The sequence below is a fragment of the Pelodiscus sinensis genome, chromosome 3, assembly GCF_052426305.1.
Source record: "Pelodiscus sinensis isolate ZL-2025 chromosome 3, ASM5242630v1, whole genome shotgun sequence".
Classification (NCBI taxonomy): Eukaryota; Metazoa; Chordata; order Testudines; family Trionychidae; genus Pelodiscus; species Pelodiscus sinensis.
Window position 1 is genome coordinate 14,294,834 of NC_143054.1, and position 13,750 is coordinate 14,308,583.

Here is a 13,750-nt window from a genome sequence, read left to right on the forward strand (position 1 = left end):
CCAGTGAGTGCTGCGTATCTTAAGTCGATTTTCTCCTTTAATGTAGACCGGGCCTTAGAGAAAGTAGATAAGGAAGTGCTATTTACACCTTCTCATAAGACAAGAACTAGGAGGTCACCCAATGAAATTAATAGGCAGCAGGATTAAAACAAATAAAGGAAGTATTTCTTCACGCAACACGAAGTCAGCCTGTGGATGTTGTGAAGGCCAATACTATAATGGGTTTAAAAAAGAACAAAATACATATATAGAGGATAGATCCATCAATAACTATTAGCCAGACTGGGCAGGGACAGTGTCTCTAGGCTCTGTTTGTCAGAATCTGGGAATGAATGACAAGGGATGGATCATTTGTTGATTCTCTGTCCTGTTCATTCTCTATGGGGCACCTGGCATTGACCACTGTTGAAAGACAGGGTACTGGGCTAGATGGACCTTTGGTCTGACTCAGTATGGCTGTTTTTATATGTCGGGGTGGCCAACCCACAGTTCGCAAGCCGCAAAATTGCGGCACCTGATGGAACCGGGATGGAACCCGGAACCACTCAGGTCAGCCGCTCTCATGTCCGGGCCGCTGTAAGCCGTATGCGTGCCCACGGCCCGCGCCGTTCCACTCATGGCCCCCAGCGCACTGCGTCATATCCTGCACATGCAGGCCGGGTCGCACACAGCATCCCAGGCTGCATGAGCTAGCAGCAAGCTGCTGAAAGCAGGCAGCGGCAGTGGCAGCGGCTCCGGGTGCGGCGGCGGCGCCAGTGGCGGCTCCAGGACCTGGGCATAAGGTTAGTGGGGAAGGGGGATTGGGTAGAGCGGGAAGGGGAGGTGTCTGGCTCTGGGGGAGAGGAGGGAGGTTGGGGGGGTGTGCACGGTGTGGCAGCCGCTCAGTGCACCGGTTGTTCAGCGCACACGCCCCAGCACCTGTAGGGAGATGCATGGCTGTAGCGGCGGCGGCTCCCGAGAATTAGGTTAGAGCAGGGTGAGGGGTGCCTGACTCTAGTGTGGGGGAGGGGAGGTGAGGAGAAGGGAAGGGAAGGGGATTGGATTCAAGGGGGGGGCACGCATGGCATCCCAGCCAGCACGTCTCAAGGCCAGCCACTCAGCGCACGCACCCCAGCGCCTGGAGGGAGACACGTGGCTGGAGGGAGATGCATGGGACCCAAGAATTAGGTTGGGGGGGAGGGGAATTGGTATAGAGAGGGGGTCAGTGCCTGGCTTTGGGGGGGATTGGATTGGAGGGGGTGTGCCTGGCTCTGGGGAAGGGAGGTGGATTGGGTTAGAGCAAGGGGATGCCTGGGGGAAGGTGCGCTTCCTGAGACCCGGGATCCCGAGGTAGTGGCCCCAGCTATCTCTGTCCCTTCCTCCTGGCCAGACCCCCCCACGAGTACCCTTCCCCAACACCCTGTCCCCTGCTTCCACCAGCACAGTTGGGGCCACATTAGAGAGGCTTGGGGGGGGGGGGGGTTGGAGGGGTTGTTTTTTTGCATCTCACTTGTGTGTCTCTGACTGACTTTTCTGTGGATCAGTGACCCTTGACTCAAAACAGGTTCCCCGCCCCTCTCATAAATAAAGACAATGCTGAAACATTTTTTGTTTGACATAATATTATATGTAAAAATGAAGCCTGGCCAACCAGCCCCCAGTTGGGGCCAAGCCCCCATCTGGCTGCAGCATCATAACACTCCTGCACCCTCCCCCCAGGCTCCAAACCTGAGCCTCTCAGATCCCCCTGCCCTGAGCCTCTCAGATCCCCAAACTCCTGCACCCCCACATCCCCAGTCTTCTGCCTCAACACTCCTGCACCATCCACACACTGCAAATCTGTGTCCTGAGCCCATCATACTCCCAGCCTCCCTGCCCGAAGCCCCTCATGCATCCCAGCCCAAACTCCTGCACCCTCACAGCCACAAGCCTTCAGCTTGCTCCGCACCCCAACTCACCACCTGACCCCAACACTCTCCAGCCTGGAACCCCTTCCCTGAGCCAGCATCCTCTTCTCTACTTCCTCCTGCACCCAAATTCCTTCCCAGAGCTTGCACCTCTCACCCCTCCCTAGGACTTTTTTTGTGAGCCACAATAGCAGTGGAAACAGTGTGAAGAGCCAGGGCAAAGTTGTTGAGCCAAAAAAACAAAAACAAAAACAAAAACAAAAAAACGGTCAGGGCCGCAAAGGCCTGGGGGAAAGTTGTCCCCAAAAAAAGCCATGTCCTAGGATGCGGAGTTTGTTTGTTTGTTTGTTTGTTCTTCTCAACAACTTTGCTCCGTCTTTTCATGCTGTCTCCACTGCTATTGTGGCTCTTCGTCTGGAACGGGTTGGTCACCCCTGTTATATGTTCTTATCAACTCTTACAAGTACAACAAAATATATAGAATACACAGAGCAATGCTCGAGGCGGAGAGTAATGATTACAATCTACAATAACAAGTTGCAAAATATATCATAGCATCCCTTTGACATGGTTTCGTTTGCTAGTTTCGTTTGACATTGCACTGGGATTCGCCTCCCTTTGAAGGCAGTTACAGGCTCCCACTGCATTCATTCGGTGAAGGGCTGGGCCAGAGTTTTTAAAACAAATTCCTCTAATTTATACCCCGTTAAACAATTTACATAACCACTTTTTGCAGACTTTTGATCCATACAAAGCCAGGAACTTTGCAGAATGTACAGACAATGCAATCTCTGCCTCAAAGCCACCACTGTAGCAAACACTTATGTGTGTGAATAACTTTACACATTGTGAGTAGACCTGTTGGGTTCAATGGGACTACTTGTGTGCAAAGCAGGAACTGAGCGTAAGCACAACCCGGAACCTGTGTTCTTTCTCCCATGCGGCCCCTCTCTCTTGGGAAAAACCTCACTGTGAACATCCATAAAACTTTCTCATTGTCCTCTTTCAAAAACCTCCTTCGCTTTCCTTGCTGTGATTCCTACCAACAATTAGCAGTGCTTCGGCTGCTCAGGTCCTGAGATTACAGCCTATTATCATGTCAAATGTTGTCTCATTTGTTTCTGTGTATTCCCCATCTGCCTGTGTCTAGTTGTTGTTTCTGTTTATACTTAGATTGTAAGCTCTTCAGGACAGAGACTCTTTGCTCTGTGTGCGTGAAGCAACCAGCACAATGGAGTTTTGTCCCATAACTAGGTCTTGTCCCATAACTAGGTCCTGAGGCTGGTTGGCAGGGCTATGATAAATACAAAGGATAAATAATTTAAAGTGTTAATTAATTTATTATTATTATTATTATTATTTATTATGTTGCGTAATCTCCTACCAACCCATGTAATTCCAGCAACATGAAATACATATTCATCATAAGTAAGGGATATAGAAGGAAGCTGGTAGGAATCACACCCTGATATCATCCAGATGTTTTATTTAATCCAAGGCATGTATTTGCAAAGGAATGGATTCTGCACAGTGCTTCTATGGCAGGAAAGGGTGCAATGCAAGGAAAACTCAGTGGAGGAGAGAAGCAGTTGCATGATGGGTGCCTTGTCTCAGTTCTGTGAGGCCAGGCTGTACAGTTTTGGAGGCAGGAAGGCGTGCCAGTGGAACAGGTGATCTTGCGCGTTCTGTAGAATGCTTACTTCTTGGGAAGCAGCACGGTGAAGTGTGAGGATGTTGTTGTGACAGTTGGATGCCCGGGGCTGTTTTTATGGTGCTACCATTGGCTTCCTGTGTAACCTTGCGCAATTTACATGCCTGCCCCGTGCCTCAGGTTCCCCATCTTTAAAATACAAATAGAAATGATTAGACTTCCGTATAACAATGACAGCAACGTGCCATTTAAGTGCAAAGGATGGTTGTTTATTATTTTGCAGATCTCCATTTTGGAGGTTAGTCTGGCCTCCTTTATAACAGGGTTGCCAACTCTTGTGATTTCTTTCATGAGCCCCACAAATTCTGGCTGTTTTTATTGAAGTTCTAGCTCTTGGAGCTGGGGCACCATGTAGGGACGGTGGTGCTCTGCGTTTCATGCCACATTATAATCTCATGCCACTATGACCCTTAGATCCCTTTCTGCAGTACTCCTTCCTAGACAGTTGCTTCCAGTTCTGTATGTGTGAGACTGATTGTTCCTTTCTAAGTGGAGCACTTTGCATTTGTCCTTATTAAACTTCATCCTGTTTACTTCAGACCATTTCTCCAATTTGTCTAGATCATTTTGAATTATGACCCTATCCTCCAAAACAGTTGCAACCCTTCCCAGCTTAGTGTCATCTGTAAACTTAATGGCTGTGTCTACACTGCACACCTTTTCCGGAAAAGGGATGCAGATGAGACAAGTCGGAATTGCAATGAAGCGTGGGATTTAAATATCCCCCGCTTCATTTGTATAAACATGGCTCCCGCTTTTTTCCGGCTCGGGGCTTTGCCGGAGAAAAGCGCCAGTCTAGACGGGATCTTTCAGAAAATAAAGCCTTTTCCAAAAGGTCCCTTATTCCTGATTTTAAGAGTACAGCCAATAAGCGTACTCACTATGCCAATATCTAAATCGTTGATGAAGTTATTGAACAGAACCAGTCCCAAAATAGACCTCTGAGGAATCCCACCTTTGTTATACCTTTCCAGCAGCATTGTGAAGTGTTAATAACTACTCTCTGAGAACAGTTATCCAGCCAGTTATGCACCCACCTTATATTAGCCCCATCTAAGTTGTATTTGCTTAGTTTATTGATAAGAATATCATGTCAGACTGTATCAAATGCCTTACAAAAATCTAGGTATATCACGTCCACCACTTCTCCCTTATCCACAAGACTCATTATCCTATCAAAGAAAAGGTATCAGATTGGTTTGACATGACTTGTTCTTCACAAATCCATACTGGCTGTTCCCTATCACCTTATTATCTTCCAGGTGTTTGCAGGTTAATTCCTTAATTACTTGCTCCATTATCTTTCCTGGCGCAGAAGTTAAACTGACTGGTCTGTAGTTTCCTGGGTTGTTCTTATTTCCCTTTTTATAGATGGGCACTATATTTGCCTTTTTCCAGTCTTCTGGAATCTCTCCTGTCTTCCATGATTTTCCAAAGATGATTCGTTGTTATTACTTCTTAGTACTGGCTGTTGAAATGGGCAGTGCACATAGTCTCTGAAGTTCATTAAGGATTACAGTTCTATTATTTTCATTTTTGACTGGTCTGTTCTAAAATGCCTAAGCTCTCCTGGCTGGAATAATTATCATTATTACTTTTAGTACCATATTGTGCTTTGTCAATCATTTAAAAAGTGATATAATCAAATAATAGTATCCTTCTAGAATATGAATTTAGCTTGCATTCACTTTAGCAGTGTCACTTAAAAAAATCTAAACACACAATTTTAGGCACTGCACTTGAAGGTTTCTTATTTTCAACATATATTTATTATATAAATAAAATAAATTAAAATCCGGGTGGAAATAAATGCAGTTCCATGTCTGAAACTAACAGTAACAATGGAGTCAAACATTAGGGAATTACATACATTATTGTGATCAGTAGACATAAATAATTAGAAAAATAAATTCTTTTTCTTTATGAAAGAGGGGAGAGAAACTTAATCATGTATGTTAAAATTAATAAATACATTTTAGTGGAGTGAAAAACAGTTGATTAAAATAGAGTAGATAATTGTGGTAACACAAAGCACGTTGGAGGAAGTAAGCAGATTTTATTATTTTTTATTTATCTCTACCACAGATAGTGTGCCAAGATTAAAAACTTGTGTTTCTACTATCTGTGTTAAGGCTCTAAAACTGATAACTTGGCACTTGGACTTAGGAATATCTTATCTCCTGCTTATTCTAAATGTACATATAAAATTAAAATATGGAGTTGAGTTTGTTATATTTAATGCACTAAACGTTAAAAAGACCGTAGAGCAGTTTTTAAACTAAGAGATGGGGGAAAGCCGATTGGTGCGGAGATGCACGTAAATCGGAGGGAGACTTCTCTTGGAGGAGAATCCATTGATAGAGATTCTCTAAGCTGTAGTCAGAAAGAGAGGAAGGGAGAGGACAAACCATGGGCCAGAGCAGACAAACAACCGCATACAAAGGAATCCAATGCATCAGGGAAGGGCAGACAAATAAGCAGTAGCAAATTTTTAAAGTGCTTGTACACAAATGCTAGGAGTCTGACTAATAAGATGGGTGAACTGGAGTACCTCGTATTAAATGGGGAGATTGACATAATAGGCATCACTGAAACCTGGTGGAATGAGGAAAATCTGTGGGACACAATCTTACCGGGATATAAAATATATCAAAAGGATAAAGCAGGCCGGGTGGGTGGCGGAGTGGCACTGTATGTGAAAGATAATGTAGAATCAAATGAAATAAAAATATTAACTGAATCAACATGTTCAATACAATCGCTATGGATAGTAATTCCATGCTCCAATAATAAGAAATTAGCAGCAGGGATATATTACCAACCACCTGACCAGGACAGCGATACTGACATTGAAATCCTGAGGGAGATTAGAGAGGCTACCAAAATAAAGAAATCTATAATAATGGGGAATTTTAATTACCCCCATATTGATTGGATACATGTCACCTCAGGAAGAGAAGCAGAGATAAAATTTCTCAATGGCTTAAATGACTGCTTCTTGGAGCAGCTGGTGCAGGAACCCACAAGAGGAGAGGCAATTCTCGATTTAGTCCTGAGTGGAGTGCAGGATCAGGTCCAGGATATAACTGTTACAGGACCGCTTGGGAATAGTGACCATAATATAATAACATTTAACATTCCTGTGGTGGGAAGAACACCTCAGCAGTCCAGCACCCTGGCATTTAATTTCAAAAAGGGGAATTACACAAAAATGAGGAGGATAGTTAAACAGAAATTAAAAGGCACAGTGACTAGAGCCAAATCCCTGAAAGCTGCATGGAAACTTTTTAAGGACATCATAATAGAGGCCCAACTTAAATGTATACCCCAAATTAAAAAACATAGCAAGAGACCTAAAAAAGAGTCACCATGGCTTAACCACCTTGTAAAAGAAGCAGTGAGGGACAAAAAGGTATCTTTTAAGAAGTGGAAGTCCAATCCTAGTGAGATAAATAGAAAGGAACATAAACACTGTCAAATCAAGTGTAAAAATGTAATAAGAAAAGCAAAAAAAGATTTTGAGGAACAGCTAGCCAAAAACTCAAAAAGAAATAACAAAATGATTTTAAAGTACATTAGAAGCAGGAAGCCTGCTAAAAAACCTGTTGGTCCCCTAGATGATCGAGCTATAAAAGAAGCAATCAAGGACGATAAAGCCATTGCAGAGAAACTAAATGATTTCTTTGCCTCCGTCTTCATGGCTGAGGACGTTGGGGAGATTCCTGAATCTGCACCGTCCTTTGTGGGTGATGAATCTGAGCTTCAGTCCCGGACTGAAGTGTCATTAGAGGAGGTTTTGGAACACATAGAAAAACTTAATGTTAACAACTCTCCGGGACCGGATGGCATTCATCCAAGGGTTCTAAAAGAACTCAAATGGAAAATTGCTGAGCTATTATCTGTGGTTTGTAACCTATCCTTTAAATTGACTTCCGTACCTAATGACTGGAAGGTAGCCAACGTGACACCAATATTTAAAAAGGGCTCTAGAGGCGATCCTGGCAATTACAGACCGGTAAGTCTAACTTCAGTACCGGGCAAATTAGTCGAAACAATAGTAAAGAATAAAATTGTGAAGCATGTAGAAGAACATAATTTGTTGGACAAAAGTCAACATGGTTTCTGTAAAGGGAAATCCTATCTTACTAATCTATTAGAATTCTTTGAGGGGGTTAACAAACATGCGGATAAGGGGGATCCAGTAGATATAGTATACTTGGATTTTCAGAAAGCCTTTGACAAGGTCCCTCACCAAAGGCTCTTGTATAAATTACATGGCCATGGGATAAGAGGGAAGGTCCTTTCTTGGATTGAGAATTGGTTAAAAGACAGGAAACAAAGGGTAGGAATAAATGGTAAATTTTCAGATTGGAGAGGGGTAACTAGTGGTGTACCCTAAGGGTCAGTCCTGGGACCAATCCTTTTCAACTTATTCATAAATGATCTGGAGAAAAGGGTAAGCAGTGAGGTAGTAAAGTTTGCAGATGATACCAAACTGTTTAGGATAGTCAAGACAGAAGCAGACTTTGAGGGACTCCAAGATGATCTCACCAAACTGAGTGAATGAGCAACAAAATGGCAAATGAAATTTAATGTAGATAAGTGTAAAGTAATGCACATTGGGAAAAATAACCCTAACTATACGTACAGTATGATGGGGGCTAATTTGGCTACGACAAATCAGGAAAGAGATCTTGGAGTTATCATGGACAGTTCTCTGAAAACTTCCATGCGGCGGTCAAAAAGGCAAATAGGATGCTAGGAATTATTAGGAAAGGGATAGAAAATAAGACCCAGAATATCTTACTGCCCCTGTATAAAACTATGGTACGCCCACATCTTGAATACTGTATACAGATGTGGTCTCCTCACCTAAAACAAGATATTTTGGCCTTGGAAAGGGTTCAGAAAAGGGCAACTAAAATGATCAGGGGTTTGGAACGTGTCCCATATGAGGAGAGGTTAAAGTGACTGGGACTTTTCAGTTTAGAAAAGAGGAGACTGAGGGGGGATATGATAGAGGTATATAAAATCATGAGTGGTGTGGAGAGGGCTGATAAAGAAAAGTTATTTATTAATTCCCTAAATAGAAGAACTAGAGGAAACCAAATGAAATTAATGGGTAGCAGGTTTAAAACTAATAAAAGAAAGTTCTTCTTCACACAGCGTGTAGTCAACCTGTGGAACTCCTTGCCAGAGGAGGCTGTGAAGGCTAGGACTATAATAGAGTTTAAAGAGAAGCTAGATAATTTCATGGAGGTTAGGTCCATAAAAGGCTATTAGCCAGTGGATTAAAATGGTGTCCTTGGCCTCTATTTGTCAGAGGCTGGAGAGGGATGGCAGGAGATAAATCGCTTGATCATTGTCTTCGGTCCACCCTCTCTGGGGCACCTGGTGCTGGCCACTGTCGGTAGACAGGATACTGGGCTAGATGGACCTTTGGTCTGACCCAGTATGGCCGTTCTTATGTTCTTATGTTCTTATATTCTTTATACAGTAGAGTCCCTATCATCCGACCTAAATGGGACCGACACATGGTCGGATTACCGAATATGTAGGTTTCACGAGGCATAAGGGAGCAGTCGATAAAAGCATTCTCTGTCGACCGATCCGGATCTTGACTGGGCGCTGTGCCGACAATCAGCTGAGCCGGCACAGCGCAGTGGCCATTTTTATTTTAATGATATTTAAATCCCCATTTCATTGACTATGTCGGGTAGCTATTTTACATGTCTCTGTTGGCAGAGGCATGTAGTCTAGACATACCCTAAGGTGCTGCAAGACTATTTGTTGTTTTTACAATTTTTCCAGTTACAGACTAACTCGGCCACCCCTCTGAAGCTTAAAAACTTTTGCGTTTTCAGGTGCCTAAATAGCCTTGGTGATCACGGTTAAAATATGAAATGGCGCTCCTATCGTGGAGCATGACTGTGAGAATCTCAGTTTTCATTCAGGAGTTTCTAGCCTTCATTATTGCAGAGCAAAGGTTGAAAACCTGGATCTTACTGATGACTCAGATAACAGAAGGCAAATAAAACAGAATTCAGAATATTATTTTAAAAATCTCATTAGTTTCCAGTCAATGTCATGATTTGGGTGAACTGACTCATGACTTTGGAATATCGGGGAGTGCCAATAACAGTGTTTAACCCAATTTTCACTAGTCACTGAGAAAGATTAAGCAGAGGTTAGATGAAAAACTACATTTCCCAGAAGCCTTTCCGGGGGACTTATTTATGTCACTGAGCAGAGACTTTGGAGCATACTTATCAGGAGAGAGTGGCGTGGAGTCAGTGCTAATTGGTGTTGCTGGACCTTTGGGAAAATGACCGCAAGCGAGTGACTCGCTGACTTTTAATTCTTTACGGATTCTTTTGGGTGGGTTAGCCTGTTATGTTCCAAGCTGAATGTGCCCCCAGGAGGAGAGGAGTTTGTCTTTCCCAGAGAGATGGCCCCGAGCCAGCAAGTTCACGCTGTCAGCCTGTGCAGCGGCTGTTGCAGAACTAGGTACTCGCTATTGTGATCATTAGAGGGACGAGAGTCGTGATTAGGGTTCGGGTGGGGAGGGGACGAGGGAAACTTCACCCCACTGCTCCGGGTCCCTGTTTATTGCTGCCTCAACGTCCAACAACTTCCTGGCACCGGGACCTTTGTACACCCCCTTCTCCTCGGTATACTTGTCTGTGTTTTGCAGCTTACACAATATATTTCATCGCATGGCTTGTCCGGATCTGTAGGTTTGAAATTGCTCCACCGTGGGTATTTCAAACCTGAATCTTTGTTGCTGAGAACAGCACGAGTGTTGGATGCAGGAGTGAATTAAGACAATTTGGGAGTGATTTAAATGTGCAACATACTCTTCTTTCTGACCGAACACCAAAAAGGCAGACGTTGTCTGTAAGCCAAGGTGATTTACCTTCTACAGGTTAGAGTAGTACAGATTCCTCTTTCCCCAAACAAAAAGATCTAATCTAATCTAATTGAGAAGCAAGTGTTTCCAGTTACAGCAGATTTGTCTGTGGAGATGAGTACAACAAAGTGATAGAAATTTAAGGAAGAGGAATGCCTCTGTAGTGCTGCAGGGTCATAAATAATTGGATATTTTGTAATATCTATGAGTGAAAACTATTTGTACATCCAAACTTGGTGCAATGTCTTAGTGATTTAAGGGTTCTCTTTTGTTTAAAGATACCCAATACCAGAAATAATTTATAATATGGGGCTAAGAAATTTATTATTTGTATCACTGTAGTGCCCCAGAGACCTAGTGGTGGATCAGAACCTTAGATGCTGTACAAGCGCAGAACCAAGAGGTAATCTATACTATAAAGAGATTGCATTCTAAGTATAAAAGAAGAGCCAACAGATGGATCCAGACAGCCTAGGGCAGTGTTTCTCAAACTGTGCTCCGCGGAGCCCCAGGGCTCTGCGAGACACCTCCAGGGGCTCCGCGAGTTGACAAACTGGAAACATCAATAGGTACAACACATACAATCAGTGGACCGCTGGGGTGCCGCATAAATTTTTATGCATGTAAAGGGCTCCGGAGCATAAAGATAAAGCCATTGCAGAGAAACTAAATGATTTCTTTGCCTCCGTCTTCATGGCTGAGGACGTTGGGGAGATTCCTGAATCTGCACCGTCCTTTGTGGGTGATGAATCTGAGCTTCAGTCCCGGACTGAAGTGTCATTAGAGGAGGTTTTGGAACACATAGAAAAACTTAATGTTAACAACTCTCCGGGACCGGATGGCATTCATCCAAGGGTTCTAAAAGAACTCAAATGGAAAATTGCTGAGCTATTATCTGTGGTTTGTAACCTATCCTTTAAATTGACTTCCGTACCTAATGACTGGAAGGTAGCCAACGTGACACCAATATTTAAAAAGGGCTCTAGAGGCGATCCTGGCAATTACAGACCGGTAAGTCTAACTTCAGTACCGGGCAAATTAGTCGAAACAATAGTAAAGAATAAAATTGTGAAGCATGTAGAAGAACATAATTTGTTGGACAAAAGTCAACATGGTTTCTGTAAAGGGAAATCCTATCTTACTAATCTATTAGAATTCTTTGAGGGGGTTAACAAACATGCGGATAAGGGGGATCCAGTAGATATAGTATACTTGGATTTTCAGAAAGCCTTTGACAAGGTCCCTCACCAAAGGCTCTTGTATAAGTTACATGGCCATGGGATAAGAGGGAAGGTCCTTTCTTGGATTGAGAATTGGTTAAAAGACAGGAAACAAAGGGTAGGAATAAATGGTAAATTTTCAGATTGGAGAGGGGTAACTAGTGGTGTACCCTAAGGGTCAGTCCTGGGACCAATCCTTTTCAACTTATTCATAAATGATCTGGAGAAAAGGGTAAGCAGTGAGGTAGTAAAGTTTGCAGATGATACCAAACTGTTTAGGATAGTCAAGACAGAAGCAGACTTTGAGGGACTCCAAGATGATCTCACCAAACTGAGTGAATGAGCAACAAAATGGCAAATGAAATTTAATGTAGATAAGTGTAAAGTAATTCACATTGGGAAAAATAACCCTAACTATACGTACAGTATGATGGGGGCTAATTTGGCTACGACAAATCAGGAAAGAGATCTTGGAGTTATCATGGACAGTTCTCTGAAAACTTCCATGCGGCGGTCAAAAAGGCAAATAGGATGCTAGGAATTATTAGGAAAGGGATAGAAAATAAGACCCAGAATATCTTACTGCCCCTGTATAAAACTATGGTACGCCCACATCTTGAATACTGTATACAGATGTGGTCTCCTCACCTAAAACAAGATATTTTGGCCTTGGAAAGGGTTCAGAAAAGGGCAACTAAAATGATCAGGGGTTTGGAACGTGTCCCATATGAGGAGAGGTTAAAGTGACTGGGACTTTTCAGTTTAGAAAAGAGGAGACTGAGGGGGGATATGATAGAGGTATATAAAATCATGAGTGGTGTGGAGAGGGCTGATAAAGAAAAGTTATTTATTAATTCCCTAAATAGAAGAACTAGAGGAAACCAAATGAAATTAATGGGTAGCAGGTTTAAAACTAATAAAAGAAAGTTCTTCTTCACACAGCGTGTAGTCAACCTGTGGAACTCCTTGCCAGAGGAGGCTGTGAAGGCTAGGACTATAATAGAGTTTAAAGAGAAGCTAAATAATTTCATGGAGGTTAGGTCCATAAAAGGCTATTAGCCAGTGGATTAAAATGGTGTCCTTGGCCTCTATTTGTCAGAGGCTGGAGAGGGATGGCAGGAGATAAATCGCTTGATCATTGTCTTCGGTCCACCCTCTCTGGGGCACCTGGTGCTGGCCACTGTCGGTAGACAGGATACTGGGCTAGATGGACCTTTGGTCTGACCCAGTATGGCCGTTCTTATGTTCTTATATTCTTTATACAGTAGAGTCCCTATCATCCGACCTAAATGGGACCGACACATGGTCGGATTACCGAATATGTAGGTTTCACGAGGCATAAGGGAGCAGTCGATAAAAGCATTCTCTGTCGACCGATCCGGATCTTGACTGGGCGCTGTGCCGACAATCAGCTGAGCCGGCACAGCGCAGTGGCCATTTTTATTTTAATGATATTTAAATCCCCGTTTCATTGACTATGTCGGGTAGCTATTTTACATGTCTCTGTTGGCAGAGGCATGTAGTCTAGACATACCCTAAGGTGCTGCAAGACTATTTGTTGTTTTTACAATTTTTCCAGTTACAGACTAACTCGGCTACCCCGCTGAAGCTTAAAAACTTTTGCGTTTTCAGGTGCCTAAATAGCCTTGGGGATCACGGTTAAAATATGAAATGGTGCTCCTATCGTGGAGCATGACTGTGAGAATCTCAGTTTTCATTCAGGAGTTTCTAGCCTTCATTATTGCAGAGCAAAGGTTGAAAACCTGGATCTTACTGATGACTCAGATAACAGAAGGCAAATAAAACATAATTCAAAATATTATTTTAAAAATCTCATTAGTTTCCAGTCAATGTCATGATTTGGGTGAACTGACCCATGACTTTGGAATATCGGGGAGTGCCAATAACAGTGTTTAACCCAATTTTCACTACTCACCCTGAAAGATTAAGCAGAGGTTAGATGAAAAACTACATTTCCCAGAAGCCTTTCCGGGGGACTTATTTATGTCACTGAGCACAGACT